At 45.7% G+C, this 17,365-nt stretch overlaps 1 pseudogene; it reads left to right on the forward strand.

Annotated features, from left to right (window-relative positions):
* The first annotated feature begins 4,436 nt into the window (after nucleotides 1-4,436).
* LOC125611152 lies at nucleotides 4,437-15,439 on the forward strand (annotated as a pseudogene).
* The last annotated feature ends 1,926 nt before the right edge of the window (nucleotides 15,440-17,365 follow it).

Genomic DNA, 17,365 nt, shown 5'->3' on the forward strand with positions numbered 1-17,365 from the left:
GGGGTGTTGGGGAAACCTTATGTTTGTCAAGAGCTCGGTCAGGTGACCCCACGGGCGGGCGGCAGGGCCCCTCCTCCAGTTGGAGTGGTCTGTCTACCTCACTGGTGGGAGGCTGGGCTCCTCTAACTGGGGAGGTCTGTCTACTGCTCAGGCAAGTCGCTGGGCCTGTTCTCCAGTTGGCAGGTCTGCCTACCGTGCAGGCGCAGGCGGCGGCTGTGCCCCTCCTCCAATTGGGGTGCTCTGTCTACCACGCCGGTGGGCCGCTGGGCCCCTTCTCCTGGACACACAGCCTGCCTACCTTGCAGGCGGTGGCTGGGCCCCTCATCCAATAGGGGTGATCTGTCTACCGCGTGGGGGGGGACCCTGGGCCTGTTCTCCAGGTCGCAGGTCTGCCTACCTTGCAGGTGCGGGTGGCGGCTGTGCTCCTCCTCTAATTGGGGTGATCTGTCTATTATGCCGGCGGGCCGCTGGGCCCCTTCTCCGGGTTGCGTGGTCTGCCTACCTTGCGGGCAGCGGCTGGGCCCCTCCTCCAATAGGGGTGATCTGTCTACCACGTTGGCGGGCTGCTGGGCCTGTTCTCCAGGTTGCAGGTCTGCCTACCTTCCAGGCACAGGCGGCGGCTGTGCCCCTCCTCCAATTGGGGTGATCTTTCAACTAGGCTGGCGGGCCACTGGGCCCCTTCTCCAGGACGGGCAGTCTGCCTACCTTGCAGGCGGCGGCTGGGCCCTTCCTCCAATTGGGGTGATGTGTCTACCATGCTGGCGGGCCGCTGGGCCTGTTCTCCCGGTCGGTCGCAGGTCTGCCTACCTTGCAGGCACGGGTGGCGGCTCTGCCCCTCCTCCAATTGGGGTGATGTGTCTCCAGAAGTTCTTGAAGTAGAATACACTGTCACATTTTAAAGATGAAGGAACTAAAGTCTGAAAAGAAATCAAAGATTTTCACCATGAACACATGAAATTCAGAACAGTGAGTCTTTCAACAAAGGCCAAGGCACTGCTTGGCAGCTCAGTATAATTGCATCTCTCTCTTCTCTGCTCCAACTTTGACTCAATCAGCGAAACATGGTAAGAACCCCTTTACTAAGCTGAGTAACAAAAGCTTAGGAAGCAGCATTTTATATTCAGATTCTGAGTCAAGCATCCCATATTCATATATGTGCTCTCACTTAAAGTTGAGTTTTCCCTTCTTAGTCAAATGTCTGCTGAATCTATGTAGATGCCCTGAAAAAAAAACTCCAATTTTTTAATTACTGAGTCAATAAATGTATTAGTCAGCATTCTGTTACTGGAATAAAATACGTTCAATAATCAATGTAAGAAGAGGACAGGTTGCCTGTCCTGGTGGTGCACACCTGTAAAATTGGGAGACCCTACAACTTGGGAGCTTGAGGTAGGAGGTTCCCAAGTTCAAAGCCAGCCTAGGCAACTTAGAACTTTTCACAAAATAAAAAATAAGAAATAAATAACTAGGGATATAGCTCAGTGGAAAAGCATTCCAATGTCGTGACCCCTCACCAGCAAGGGAAACACGACACAGGATTCTTCTTTCAACAGTTTATTCAGGCCTTGAGTCATCTATCATCTTCTAGCGCCCACGCCCAACACACCCAAGCACAGCTTAATAAAGCCCCCCGCATCCCAATCCTAAGCCGCTACGTGGATCTCTCTCATAGGGTGGTAAGGGATTACGCGCCAACTCTCCATAAAAGGAGTTGTTTATCACAGGCCACAGTGGAAGCCGGCGCCATCTTCTAATGGCGGCCACGGTCTATAAGAATGGCTTACCACAGTTCCCCCTTCTATTTTATATAACAATGCAGGCGAAAGTAGAGGTCCTATCCCACTGTGCAGAAGTGGCTGCAATGTATGGTTCAGTCCTAAGGAGGCGCCTTCCCCAGACCTGATCCCATATCAGCCGACGCCTTTTTTCGTAGGGCGGGGCGTGGACGTCAAACCCGCATGCAATAGGACATGCTTTCCTTGAGGTCCGTTGAGGGATCACTCAAGTGCAGTGCCTTGCCTCGCATCCTGCATCGTGACGACGGCGAGAAGTAGGATAACACAGGTAGCCTGGTAATAATGACAAAATTTAAGTTGGCAACACAATCCCTAAGCCCCAGAGGAAGGTAAAGAGTCTGTAGCCGAGAAGAAAGACCAGTCCTGAAACCCATCTGCGTGCAATGGTAACAAGACCTGCAGAGTGCAAGGGCTATTCAGCACTGGGAGAGAATAAGGAAGAGGACAGGCCAATCCCAGTGCAATGTGAAACTAACTTGGGGTGCAATGGCCCTGCCCAGAAATCACTGTTTAAGATGTGCAAGCCAGATTTGTGGAGAAATGCCATTTTCTAAGGCCGCAAGAGCCTGTACAATCATAGCCTTTTCTTGTGCATGGCGAGTTTTAAGGCGACAGAGAAGCCACAAACAAAGTATAACACCGAAGCAACACATTGCCCCAAAAATGCCCACTCCCACCCATTCCTTAAAGAAGGAAAAGGCAGAGGATAGCCAACTGGTGAATTGACCCAAAGTCACTGGTTCGACACGGGTACTATTCAAAACAGCAATCTGAGTTAGTTGAGACTGGATCAAGTTTTCTGCTTCCATGGACCAGGTTCCGGATAGATACTCCCCGATGATGCGGGAGGCATTTCTGGAATCATTAAATCTGACAGAGGTTATACATAAATGCGCACGTTGATCGACACAACCCAAATGTACTAGATCAAACAACTCCTCAACTTGAGCTTGAAGCAGATCTATCCTTTGATTAGCAGCCAGAATCCCAGATAAAATGTGTTGATTAATTCTACTTTGAGATTCAAGTATGGTGGATGTTTGTTGAATAACCTGATTAATAGTGGCAGCAGTTTGTACCTGGCTGGCCATGGCTACTCCAGCTGTAACTGCTGCAGCAGCAGATACCGCCACAGCTGTCACTATAGCTGCCGTAATTCCAAAATCTCTACGGGCTCTAATCAGTTCAACAATAGGAAAAGACTCTGGATCTGCAGTAACCGGAATCGGGACAAAGGTCGGAACTTTCATAACCACTGCCGTAGTCCAGGAGCCATTCCAACACTCAGACAAATAGCAGGTAATATTAGAACAATTAAGCATCCCCTGTGATGTATCATTAGCCAAAATAAACAGGAACGGAGATTGGAGACAGACTGCTGCGGAGGGTAATGTAGCATTAGATAATTGTGAATTATTTGCAGAAATTTTAAGCCTCCTACCTCGCTCCGAGTCTTGGGTACTGCCAGAAACATTAAACAGCCAACTTTGGACTCCTCGTAATTGAGCCAAAGCGGAAATATCAGCTGTGGCTCCCTTTTCATTGGAAATCAACCATTGAAACCAAGACCAACCTGCTCCTATAGAGGAATTATTGTTGGAAGAATTATACAAGTATCTTTTAAGAGAGGGGGAAAGGGAGAAACCTTTAGCGACCTGATGTTTCTCCCAAGAATGATCTTGGCAAGGCGTGAATGTTGGGGGGAAGCCACACTCAGGAGTGCAATAAGGAGAAGCCTTAAAATGAGTGGCATTAGAGGTCTGATTAGAAGGAGACAACGGAATTAACACCTGGGAAGTAATGGCCAGAGTGGTAATATTAAGCTCAGAAGTATTTGTCAAGCTTCCTGAGCCCTGGTTTTTCCCTGAGCTAATTTGTAGGAGCACTGCACCCAAAACTCCCTGCGAGATCCGACTGTACTGCAATGGGTCCTCCCAGTTAGTCAAGTTCTTAAGTTTTAAATGGATGCAATCACCCTTGGAAAAACTGAAGCAAAAAACTCCTGTGAGATTGATGCTGGAGAGATTGAAGGACCGATCTTGGTCCCCTCTAGGGGAAACACAAGGAGCAGACATCTCACATGAAGTAGAAAAAAGAGTGGGGAGAACACTAGAATTGCTATGAACCGGCATCGGCATTGGCCACGTTCGAGCTACCGCCCACCACTGCATTGATGTCCCCTGTACCATCGATATCAGCATTAGAACCAGGACACTCAGTAGAAGGATGGTCCTCATCATGAGATTGTTGTAGCGCCTCCTGTTGTTGGTTGATTGATGTCGGGACTCTTCTTGTCAGGCGTTCTGGAACCCACACCGGCTCCGTCCGGTCCTGTGGGAAAACACAGACGGAACCTCGTGCCCATGCCAGCACGGGATCAGGCCCATACCATTGTCCAGAAAGTACATCTTTCCACTTAACGTGCCCAAAGTTCGGGGCAGAGGGCGAACAGTGCCTAGTCGCAGCAGAGCGCCCTTGGATGTCCAAATTCAAGAAATTAATAGTAAATAGAGCCAGGGAGAGGCGCTCTTTCGGGGTGTGGCCTAAGCCAATTCCCCCTTTTTGTTTTATTAACATCTCTTTTAGAGTCTTATGAGCACGCTCTACAATACCCTGACCTTGTGGATTGTAAGGTAAACCATGGACAAGCTGGATACCCATCTGGCTGCAAAAGGAAGAAAATTGTCGTCCAGTATACGCTGGACCATTGTCCGTTTTAATGGTCTGTGGTAAGCCCCATGCTGCCCAGGCTTCCAAGCAATGCGTGATAACATTTCCAGCCTTTTCACCAGACAAAGCAGAAGCATGGATAATGCCAGAACAAGTATCCACAGACACATGGACATACTTAAGCTTGCCAAAGTCAGGGATATGAGTGACATCCATTTGCCATATTGTTAAAGACCGCAAACCACGAGGATTTACGCCCACAGAAGGAGGATGATGCAAAATGACGCAATTAGGGCAATCCAAGACAATCTGGCGAGCATCAGCACGGGAGATAGTAAAGCGCTTTTGAAGTGCTCGTGCATTAACATGAAATTTACTGTGAAAGTTTCTAGCTTGGTCTAAGGAGGAAACGAGGAACATCCAAGAAGGACGAGTAGCAAGGTCAGCTTGGGCATTGCCAGCAGAAAGAGCACCCGGTAAACCTGTGTGAGCTCGAATATGCAAAGGGTAAAAACAGGCGGAGCGATTCCAAATCAGTGTTTGAAGATGGAGAAAAAGGGAAGACATTACTCCTGATGTGTGTATGGGACCCACTGCTTCCAACACCTTTAAAGCTTGAACTACATAAATAGAATCTGAGATTAAGTTAAAAGGAAATGGACATTGTTCAAATACTTTTATGACAATTTGTAACTCCACCCATTGTGGATTGCCAGGAGCAAACTGATGTTGGATAGGAGGTTGATCATTTACCACATAGGCTCCAATACCAGTTTTGGATCCATCTGTAAAGATATTTGCAGCTCCTGGGATAGGCGTAGAAGAAGTGATTTTAGGAAAAATGATAGGATGTTCCTTAACAAATGTTATAAGAGGATGTGAAGGATAGTGATTATCTATCTCTCCTGGAAAAGAGCATCGCAATATAGCCCAATTATCCAGGTTAGCACACAAAACTTGAATTTGTTGACACGTATAAGGGACAATCACAGACGTCGGAGGAAAACCAAAAAATTGTATACTTTGTTGTATCCCTAACATAGCTAAGGAAGCAACTGCATCAGGATAATACTCAAGGGATTTTCCAGGGGATATACGTGGATGTATCCACAATAAAGGACCATCTTGCCATAAAACTCCAGTGGGTTGCCGTACAGTGGCGAGCACACATAATTGAAGAGGCTTATCCTCTTGAAGCCTGCAAAGGCTAGCATGTTGTATAGCCTCCTCCACTTTCAGCAGCGCTGACCTTGCTTCCTCAGTAAGATGCCGAGGGGAAGAAAGGTCTGAATCACCTTTAAGAATTTCATACAAGGGTTTTAATTCAGCATTGGGAATATGTAAATAACCCCTAATCCAATTTATGTCACCCAATAATTTTTGGAAATCATTTAAGGTACGTAAATTATCAGTCCTGAGAGTCACCTTTTGGGGTGTAATAGTTTTACAAGAGATACTAGCACCAAGATAATCAATAGAACCTCCTGTTTGTACTTTATCAGGTGAAATAAGCAAGCCCTTTGATTGTAATAAATGTACCAAATCAGTGTAAGCTGCTTCCAACATATATTTGGTTTTGGCTGCCAGCAATATATCATCCATATAATGTATACACTTTAACAATGGATACTTTTGTCTGAGTGGAACAATGGTCGCTCCTACAAACATTTGACACATTGTAGGACTATTGGCCATGCCTTGAGGCAAAACCACCCATTCAAACCTTTGATCAGGTTCCTCATGATTACATGAAGGCAGAGTAAAAGCAAAACGTTCGGAGTCCTGAGGATGCAATGGAATGGAAAAGAAACAATCTTTAATGTCTATACATATCACTGGCCAATTTTTTGGAATTGTTGAAAGCAAAGGCAAACCTCTCTGAATGGGTCCCATGAGCTGCATTTGAGCATTAATGGCCCGTAGATCATGTAACAACCGCCATTTTCCAGACCTTTTTTTAATAATAAATATGGGTGTATTCCATGGAGAAGTGGAGGGTTTTATATGACCCAACTTTAATTGTTCTTGTACTAAAGCATAAGCTGCAGTCAATTTTTCAGAGGGGAGCGGCCACTGAGGAACCCACACCGGCTCCCCTGTTTTCCAGGTAATGGGCACCTGATCCTCAGCGGCCCCTAAGAAAAACCCAGCCTATGTCTATCAAGTTTTTGTTGAGGTTCTAAAGGATGTCTACGCCCCTGCAAATTTTTTCCTAATCCAAAACCTGGTCTATATCCCATGTCCTGCATTATCTTTTGGGCAACTGGTGAATATTCATTACTAAGTTGAAACCCCATGTCCTTCATAAGATCACGTCCCCATAGAGAGATTGGGAGATCGAGCACATATGGTTGAAAAGTGCCAGAACGTCCTTCAGAATCTTTCCATGATAAATGCCTGCAGCTGACTTGTGGAGCTTGAGCGTATCCCAAACCTCTTAGTGATTGATTTGAGAGCTGCACCGGCCACCCCTTTGACCAGTCCTTTAATGCAATTATGCTACGATCCGCCCCAGTATCTAGTAAACCTAAAATTGATTTGCCCTCTATAGTTAACTTTAAAGTGGGACGGTCATCCATATCTAAGGACAGGTAAACACAATTCCCTCCGGTAGTTCCAATTTCAGCACTTGTCCTTAAAAAGGAATCAGCAGGAAAGCGGGTATGTAAACTGGGTAAAATTAGCAATTGAGCAACCCGGTCTCCTGGGGAGATGGACACAATGCCTTTTGGAGCTTCCACCATAACCTTCACTGTTCCCACCGTATCCGGATTAATAATCCCAGGGAAAACATGAAGGCCTTGTAGGACAGAGGAAGCACGCCCAATTAACAAGCCCACAGTGCCAGGTGGTAAAGGTCCTTTAAATTCAGTCTCCACCAGTTGGACTCCCATTTTAGGTGTTAATACGAGTCTGGCGGCGGAGCAGAGGTCCAGTCCCGCGGCACCTGCAGTGGCTCTCCGCGATTCTTGGGATGGCGCAGGGACGGCCATGACTCGGTTTCCATTGTCCCATTTTCCATTGCCCCATATATTTGTGGGCCCTGGGGTCGGGGGCCCCCCCGGCCGTTTTTTGACATGTTTCTATCTTTTAAAGGTTGACCATGTATATCTCTGACGGACCTACACTCATTAGCCCAATGCTTTCCCTTTTTACATCTGGGGCATAAGCCCGGTTGACGGCTAACAGAGGTGGGCTCAATTTTGGATGTTCCCTTCTTGTTAGGACATTCTCGTTTAAAATGTCCTCCTTGACCGCACCCAAAACACTTTCCGACAACAGGGCTGGATTTATGTGATAATTGAAGGACAGCAGCAGCAAGGCCTGCATTAGTTAACGGCCCACCTATTTCTCTACAGACTTTCATCCAGGCCTCTATGCCTTTGTTTTTATAAGGAGTAATAGCTGCTTTACATTCTTTAGTACATTGTTCAAAGACAAGTTGTTTAATCAAGGGCATTGCTCTATCAGGGTCACCAAAGATTTTTCCTGCGGCGTCCACCATCCTGGCAACAAAGTCTGAGAAAGGTTCTGTGGGGCCTTGTATAATTTTTGTCAAATTGCCAGACACTTCTCCTCTATTTGGGAGTGATTTCCATGCACGGATACAAATGTTATTAATCTGTTCATATACCTCAGGGGGGTATCCTGTTTGTTGATTAGCAAACCTGCCTTGTCCCAAAAGCATATCCTTATCCCAGGCAGGGCGTCCCGCTGCATGATTTTGGGCAGCTTGCTCTACTGCACCCTCTAGCATAAATGCTCTCCAATCCAAGTATTTCCCTGGGGAAACACAAGCGCGGACTAGACTAGCCCAATCTGAAGGAGTCATGCAAAATCTAGTAAGTCCCTCCACCTGAGTAAGGGTGAAAGCGGCATCTATGCCATAAGTGCGGACAGATTCTGCCAAGGTTTTAATTATCTTAAAGTCTAAAGGCTCATGATATCTTCCCCTGTTATTGTCCTGAAATACAGGGTATGCAAGTCCCATATCTGTATTAACTGTCCTCCAAACTTGCGCATGAAAAGATCTCCCGGAACCTTGGCTCCCCCCCACATACGGGGGTGGGGCAACCGGCACCATATCTTCTTCTAGATATTCTACCTCCTCCTCCTCAGAGTTTTGTTGACCGATATTAGATCCCTTCCCCTTCTTACAGTAGGCCTGCGTGCCCTGTGTCTCCTTTTTCTTCTTTTTCATTTTTATCTTACGTAGTTGTTGTAGCAATATATCAAGGTCCTCAGAACTCTCTGAGTCGCTTGTGTTCTCAGGCGTTTTTAATTCGGTCAAGTCTGGGTAGAGCCTTCTCCTATTTTTATTTTCAGGCTCTTTTGCCTTCTCACTACTCTTACTCTTAATACTCTCTGCCACTTCACTATGTGATCCTTCAGATTTTTCCTCATGTAGTTGCTCAAGAACAGCTTGACCCTCACTCACAGCTTCTTGGCATTTACTATCTGCTATACATCCTCTAACTAACTTCCAAAGTGGTATAACACCACCCTCTAAGGTGCCTTGCTCACGAGCGAAATCTAGATCTTTCCCTAATTTGTCCCAGCTAGGAATCGTAAGACTCCCTGAAAAGGCAAACCAAGGAGCTGCTATATCAGCTTCTCTCAAAAACATCTGCAAAGTGCTCTGCTTTACCTTAAGTCCTTTTGAACGTAGCAACCCATCTAGGGCCAACAAAATTGGGCTTGAAGAGGTAGCGCCCATAATGTCTCCAAAGATATAATGAAAGTGAAAGTACAAAAATCCCCGCTCTCTCCTTTTCTACGGAGGAGCGTTCCGTTCTATGAAATCCCCGCTCTCTCCTTTTCTACAGAGGAGCGTCCCGCTACTTACTTGCGGATTCCCACTTACCTGGGAACTTACTGGTGCACCACCCTGACTGCTGAAAGTTCTGGATCCTGGGTTCGAGGAATATGATTCCCTGTACGGGCCACCAATTGTCGTGACCCCTCGCCGGCAAGGGAAACACGACACAGGATTCTTCTTTCAACAGTTTATTCAGGCCTTGAGTCATCTATCATCTTCTAGCGCCCGCGCCCAACACACCCAAGCACAGCTTAATAAAGCCCCCCGCATCCCAATCCTAAGCCGCTACGTGGATCTCTCTCATAGGGTGGTAAGGGATTACGCGCCAACTCTCCATAAAAGGAGTTGTTTATCACAGGCCACAGTGGAAGCCGGCGCCATCTTCTAATGGCGGCCACGGTCTATAAGAATGGCTTACCACATTCCAAGATTCAAACTAAAAAAAAAATGTACAGATTGCACAATTGTTCTGGGGCTTGGTGAGGAGAAGGGCCTGATGGCCAGCATATAGAGGAGCAAAGCTCCTTATGTTAGGCAGCCGGGAAGCAAGGGAGAAAGAGGCATGGATGTGACTCAGTGCTAGAGTGCCTGCCAAGCGTGCATGAGGCCCTGGGTTCAGTTCCCAGGACAGCAGGGGTGGGGGAAGAGGCTGAGATCATACTACCTACTTCTAGAGCTCAGCCCAATGAACAACTTCCTTCAATTAAGGAAGGAACTACTAAATGTCCCATCACTTCATTCATTGAAGCATCATGCTGGGGACCAAGCCTTCCAGATTCAAACTATATCAAAGAAGGTCTGGAGGTCTCCAGTTCCTTCCATGGGTAAACTCTCTCTTTCTAGAATAACTGAATACTTAACTCCTTCACTCTCTCCTCCTGAATCCACACTGGGATCTGATGGGTTACCTTTTGTAGAGGATAGAGTGCAGATGATAGTTCAGGGCAAATAAGCCTCAGGACTGCAGGTATGAAACCTGACAGTAGGGCCAGCTCAATCAGAAACAAAGGCCAGAGGCTGGTGTACCTGGCTTGTAGTAGTCAATACACAGGTTTGTTTGCTGGGTACCAAAGGTCCTATGACATTCTCAACATATCCCTTTTGATTACCATGATAACTCTGGCTATTAATAAATATATCAAATTGTGTACAGATTCTCACCAAGTTTCAGCTTAATAGAGTATGATATTGACAGCTCATCCTGTCAATTTGTTCATATCTACAAGTGGAAAAATATATTATTATATACAAAGAATTGTAGAGCCTGCTTGGGTTGAGAATTTAGGGATTTTCCACTATATTTATGCCTTTAAAGGACACTATCAAGTCTTCCCATAAATTTCAGCAAAGTCTTGAATTAAACAGCCATCCTTTTGCAGGCCTCCACAATAATAATTAGGCTGTGCCATCTGCCACTGTGTGAAATGCCATCTAAATCCTATTTCCTCAGTACTAAGTACTAGTTCATCCCCAGTGAGTGAGTGCATAACCCATGTTGATATCTTGGTGTCCCCAGCCCATCTGTGGAATTCAGCTCATCCTGCACAAGTGTGAGCTTGTCCAGCGCTGCTACCTGGAGGCAGTTGTGGGGGAGGTCTGGAACCTCTTGACCAGCCCTTGCTGTTGTTGAGCATGGCCTGGTCTAAGTCCTTGTTGAGGGATTAAAAGTGACAATGGTGACAGAGAGACCACATGTCCAACTTCCAGGGTCATTTCTTTATGTACTTTTCTGCATCAAGGAGAGGACAGAAGCCATGCTTGGATGTCTAGGAAGCCATATGTTAAAGAAGGGTCGAGCCTGAATCTGCCTGGACCCTAGTTCTCACCTCTTACTGTGCTCCCACCTCATGCAACCCAAGACTGAGAGTCTCTTCACCTTGCTCCTTTTTAGTTCTGTGTGACCTCTGGCCACCATATCTCCTTAGATACTCTCTCCTTTCTGTTCAGGGACACTGCTGGCCCCATGTACACTCCTGCTCTGTAGATTGGAGACTCCCTATCTGGCCAGTGAGCTGGGCTCTCTCTGGGCTTGCCTCTTCTCTCAGAAATCTAAATTCCTGAGAAATTACATTCCATATATTTTGCCCGTTTTTTAAACTTGTTTCATTTGGGGCAGTAAACTGGACCCCTTGAATTCATATTGGGCAAAAGCATCAAAAGTCTACCTTTGGCATTCATTCTCTTTTTCCAAAGGGTTTCACTGGTTCTCTGCATCACAGAGGGGAAATTCTCTTTGAAGTCCAGAGACCTTGACTCGCTAGATGACAGAAAGGTGAGAGAAACAGACTCAGCAAGGCATGGAGAACCTTCTGGGGAGGAGGTGGTTGGAGCTTCCTTGTAAGTTTCCTGTTCATATAGACCCCAAAGCTGAGTCAGGGACTGTCAACTCCAAGAGGACTGCAGCCTGGTTCAGAGGGTCCCCCTCAGTGGAAGAGTTAAGGCATGTCAGAGTTCTAAACTGTCAGGTCCTCATTATACCTTGTCTACCTACAAAAATATTTCCTATTTATTTCCTTCTATAGTGATTTTAATTTCTTTAGGATCTTCATTGCCTTCCTCAATCAGAGATTTCCAAATTTGAAAATACATCCATGAAAACATTGTCAGTCTCATTCATTTAGAGTCTATGAAGCTAGGACCAGGCACCTGTAGTGTGGTGATTCTCCATGTGACCTTATGCTGAAAGGCTGGTATTTGCAAAGAATTTCTGTTCATGCTGATATCACTCTGGTATGACTCTCATCATTATTGCTTCAGACTGCATCCATAGGAGGAAAAGAGAAGTGGAGAGGTGAAGAAACCTGGGAGTTTACTCCATTTTTGGACAAAGTACCAATATATGGGCACTGCTGAGCTGGGTGCGAGTGGTGGTGCATGCCTGTAATCCCAGCAGCTCGGGAGGCTGAATCAGGAGGATCTTGAGTTCAAAGCCCACCTCAGAAAAAAGTGAGACACTAAGCAACTCAGTGAGACCCCATCTCTAAATAAAATACAAAATAGGGCTGGGGATGTGGCTCAGTGGCTGAGTGCCCCTGAGTTCAACCCCTGGTATGCAAATAATAATAATAATAATAATAATAATAATAATAATAATAATGGATGGGTACTGCTGAATTGTAGCATGTTTAGACCAGATGGACAGAAGAGATAGGAATATGCCAAAAAGGACTTGAATTGTGGCTGAAATAAGTGAGGCTTTTCATGGTCCAGAAGATAAACTTTAGTGGGACCAGAATATTGATACTACATAGTCATTCAGCACTTAAGAGATAAGATCTAATAAACATGCCATTAGGAAATTTCATCATCGTGGGAAATCAGAATGCACTTACACAAACTAATATGGCTCCAATTTCCTTAAGCAATGTAATCCTATTGGGCATATGCATATGTAGTGCATCATTGACTGAAACAGTCATTGGCACATGAGTGCATTAGAAAACTGTCCACTAAGCTGGGCATGGTGGCACACACCTGTAATCCCAGTGATTTGGTTGGCTGAATCAGGTGGATTGTGAGTTCAAAGCCAGCCTCAGCAAAAGTGAAGTGCTAAGCAACTCAATGAGAACCTGTCTCTAAATAAAATACAAAATAGGGCTGGGGATGTGGCTCAGTGGTAGAGTATCCCTGAGATCAATCCCTGATACCCCCCCCCCAAAAAAAAGAAAGAAAGTTGTCCACCAGAGAGAGTATGTGAACTTCTGAGTTGCTGTGAGTGGACCTAACCAGTTCTGATGGTTGAAGGTGTTATGAATGAAAATTGGATAATCAGAGCATACTGGCAATTGGTCTTCTACAGCAATAGTACCTACTTCTTTTTTTTTATTACAATGACTTTATTTTTATGTGATGCTGAGGATGGAACCCAGGTCCCCACCCATGCTAGGTGAACGCTCTACCGCTGAGCCACAGTCCCAGCCCCTAGGACCTACTTCTTGACATTCCTGTCCCATCAGGGAGAGACTCAGTGGGAAGCTCAGGCTTATGAGGATGATGCAGAGGAACTCACAGTTCTCTTGTAAGGTCTTTGGGACCTCATTCAACTGTGAACCTACGACTTCCTAACCTGGTGGATGCTCACTCCCAGCTTGTGGCATGAACCAACTTGACTTCACTCCTGTTTAGCATGGTATCATTAGAATCATGGAAGACATTCACATACAAAGTAAACCTCAGGCACAACATGAATAACAGATGTGCTTCTTATCAATAAGGTCCAACAGTGGATTAAAAAAAAAAGACTTGGAGCCCAAATGTGGAAGCAACCCAATGCCTGAAGATAGATGGATAGATGGACAAAAGGTGTAGGCTATCTACAAATTGGACTATCACCTTTAAGAAAGAAGGAAAAGTATTGGCAGTGGCGCCTGCCAGAACAGCCAAACCCTGGGACAGGACTCGAAGATACTGAAATCTGCCTGGCTCCAAATTCTTTTAAGCCAGAGGATGAGTAACCAGTGGGCATGAGAGGTTGAATATTCTGCTTTGCTGCAAACCTGGGTAGAGATCTCTTCCCTTTCTGTAGGTTGGAGCCAAGGATCATAATGAGTACAATACCCTCAGAGAAAGCATTGTGGTGGAACTGTAAGTTCTAGACAAGCCCAGAAGTGAACTCGGGAGGCAGCCTCCACCCCTGAGATTTCCTTGGAAGCAGAACCCATAGAACTCGTGGAAACTGCTGGAGATGAAATCGTGGACCTCACTTGTGAATCTTTAGAGCCTGTGGTGGTGGACCTGACTCACAATGACTCTATTGAGATTGTTGACGAAAGGAGGAGGCCAAGGAGGAACGCAAGGAGGCTACGCCAAGACCATGCCAACAGCTGCGTGGTGAGCAGTGATGACAAGGAGTTGTCCAGAGACAGAGATGTGTATGGGACCACCCACACTCCCAGAAACGCCAGGGACGAGGGGGCCACAGGACTCAGGCCCTCTGCATCTGTTGTCCCATCTGCATGGACAGATACTCAGAGATGGTGCAGAATGGACGTGTCATTGTCTCTACAGAGTGTGGCCACGTCTTCTGTTACCAGTGCCTCCGTGATTCCCTAAAGAATGCTAATACTTGCCCAACTTGTAGGAAAAAGATCAACCACAAACGGTGCCACCCCATTTATATATGAAGTTTCAGAGCTGCTCAGGAGAGACGGATGGACAGACAGCCTGGCTGGGCTCTTCACATGGTATCTGCCTTCAATTTCCTGAGCTCAAAAAGACTGTTTAAAACCAACATCTGATATGTAAACTTCTCTTTTATTTCTAACCCACCCTCCTTAGATCCTTTTGTAATCTCATCTGATGCTCTGGAGCTGGACCAGGGGCCCTCCCCATCTGGCTCCTTATCTTTGCTCCTCTGAGGTAGTTTCATCCCAGAGTAGGAGAAAGAGTCAGGACACTGGAGTTGAAAATTGTGGTTCCAGCTTTTCTGGGCCTACGTTTGCCAAGAAGTTTCCCTGTTTGGAAAGCTTGCCCTATCTCTCCCAGGCACACAACCTTCCTGGGCACCTGTCAGTTGACCATTCTGTCTACCACACAGTAACCAAGCCAGACACAGTCCACTCAGCCCAAGGGTTCTAGGTGCAGCAGTGGCCTGTGGAGCAGTGCCCATCCCATCCTGTCTCTGCTCACCAACTGTTCTCAGGAACCTCACCCGTGCTCCAAAGTTCTCCACCTGGCACAGGACATTCGAGGCCAATAGGGCAGGCATGTATTTGGGTGTCCTCTCTTTTTCTGATAAAATCTGTCCTCTGTTGGCCACCTGCTCTCCAGTCCTCAGTTCCTCAGTTCCTACTGCCTATGTCTGCCCAGTGTAGATACCAGGAGGTGGGGGCAGTAACTGGGGCCTTATCAGATGCTCACTGCCATGCTTTTGCCCACGTCGCTGGCACCCCTATTTCAAAGACATTGGCCCACTGGACCTGGCCCTGACTTGGCTTCTCACCTTCCCCCATAGTCAACATTTCAGAAGCTCTTCTTCTGGCCAGCTAGGCTGTGACCCTTTGGGCTTTTGACAGCTCTAAAGGTTGTTGGCAGAGCATGGTGGTGGCTCTTTCTCTGCAAGGGCCTGATGACAACCTCTGCTCCATAGGTGTATGGGAGCCTTGGCAACAAGGCGATCCAGACTGCCCCTGAGATGCTGGGGGTGGCTAGTAGGGGAGAGGCCTCCCCTGCAGTATGGCCAGCCTCTGCTGCCACACCCTCCTTCAGAGGGCTTCAAGCCAAACCAACAGCCTTTCCATGTGAAACACCTTCCCGGTGGGAAAGGAGCTTTTCTGGCTTTGCTAGCAATAACTGACCTTCAGTGCACTCTCCTGAAAGAAAGGTTTCATTCTTCACTGACTTCTCTGCCGCCTGGCTCACTTCCAGTTAATTTGAATGAGAGTCAGGATTTTCCTTATGGAGTTGAAAGAGGATGGTAGCTTCTGTGCTCATTATCATGCTGCATGCCTGCCTCCCGCTGGACATCATGGCCATGAAGTCCCCTCTGGGCCTCATGGAAGTGCTCTTGTTAAATTGTAATGACACCAGACTTCAAGGGCCAAGGTGACTGCGAAGCTGTCAACCCATAGAGGTGGTGACACACATTTAAAATTTTCTTAGTATTCTATCCTTACAAGACAACTTACGTGATGAATTATAAAAGTTGCATTACTTCATTCTAAATTAAACTGCGAAAAAAAGTGTCTTTAGTTTCTACTAATGAGAAACTGCTAATTAGGAAAAGACTGGTGTGGGGGAAAAGTCCCTTTCCTCACTGTACATAGTTTAGCTCTTTGTTACATTGAAACTGTATCAATGGACATCAGTCTGTTTTGGACTCCTCTGCTAGTGTTAAAGATGTAAATAAAACCATTAATTTGGACCAAAAAAAAAAAAAAAAGAAAGAAGGAAAAGCTGACACATCCTCAACAATATAGGACCTTGAGGACAATGCACAAACTAAATAAGCCAGACACACAAAAATAAGTACTCGTGTGAGTCCACAAGACAGATAAGGCACCAAGAGTTGTTAAATTCATAGAGACAGAAAGTAGAATGGTGGTCAGTGGGTGCTGTGGGAGGAAAAGTGGGGAGTTACTGTTTTATGGGTGCAGAGTCTCTGGTTAGAGTGATTAAAAAGCTCTGGAGATGAATCATGATTGTTGCACAAGGAAAATGTATAGTCAGGCTTCACATGATGACATTTTGGCAAATAATGGACCAATCAATGCACCACATCTATGAATTGGTTCCAAAATTTGATATCCTATTATAATGATGCCATAGCCATCTCAGTTTGGCCTAAGAGCACTGTACAATGTTTGCACAGCAATGAAACCGACTAACAACACATTTCTGGGAATGTACCTTCTTCTCTGAGTGACACATGGTTGTACTTAATGCCACTGAACTCTACACTTTACAAAGGTTAAAATATTAAGTTTTGTGTATTTTTAACAATAACTTTTATTGAGAAAGACAAAGCACAACTCAGCTACTTAGGTGGACAGCAGAGGCCTAAGAAAGTTTGGAATGAGATCCCCATTTCCATTGAGTGCTGTGTCACATGCCACATGCTTTCCACATTCTTAGAAAAAAAAATCATCTCTATAGAATGGTGGATATTTCCATTTGTTCTTTTTGTACATGCGACATTTTCCTTAGGGTACTTAAGTGGTACTGAACTATCTAGGTCAAGAGCAGTAGCTGTGCTCCCAAATTGCTAAGTAGGTTAGAGATTAATTGGAGTATAGAGGCAGGCTTGAGGTGTTCCATCGACTCCCTGAAATTTTAGACACTGTTTGAAGAGTGTGTGAGCATATGTAGAGATTTCAATGATTTAGGTCCTCAAAATATCTCCGGAACTTAAAGATGCTTTAGGATGTATCACGAGTGCAGATTCCTAAATTGAATGAAGGTCAGTGATACTTAGAATAACTTGAAAATCAAGTTATTTTATTTAACTTTTTCAGCAGAAAATTCAGTGTACCTGAGATATTTCTTACATAGTTATTTTTCTCTTGGGATGTCTTGTCATTTCCTCTTTCCCTACATTTCCTTGCCATTCTCTCCCTTCTCACACCAGACTGAATTCTGAAGT

Source organism: Marmota marmota, unplaced genomic scaffold, assembly GCF_001458135.2.
Source record: "Marmota marmota marmota unplaced genomic scaffold, marMar, whole genome shotgun sequence".
NCBI classification, from domain to species: domain Eukaryota; kingdom Metazoa; phylum Chordata; class Mammalia; order Rodentia; family Sciuridae; genus Marmota; species Marmota marmota.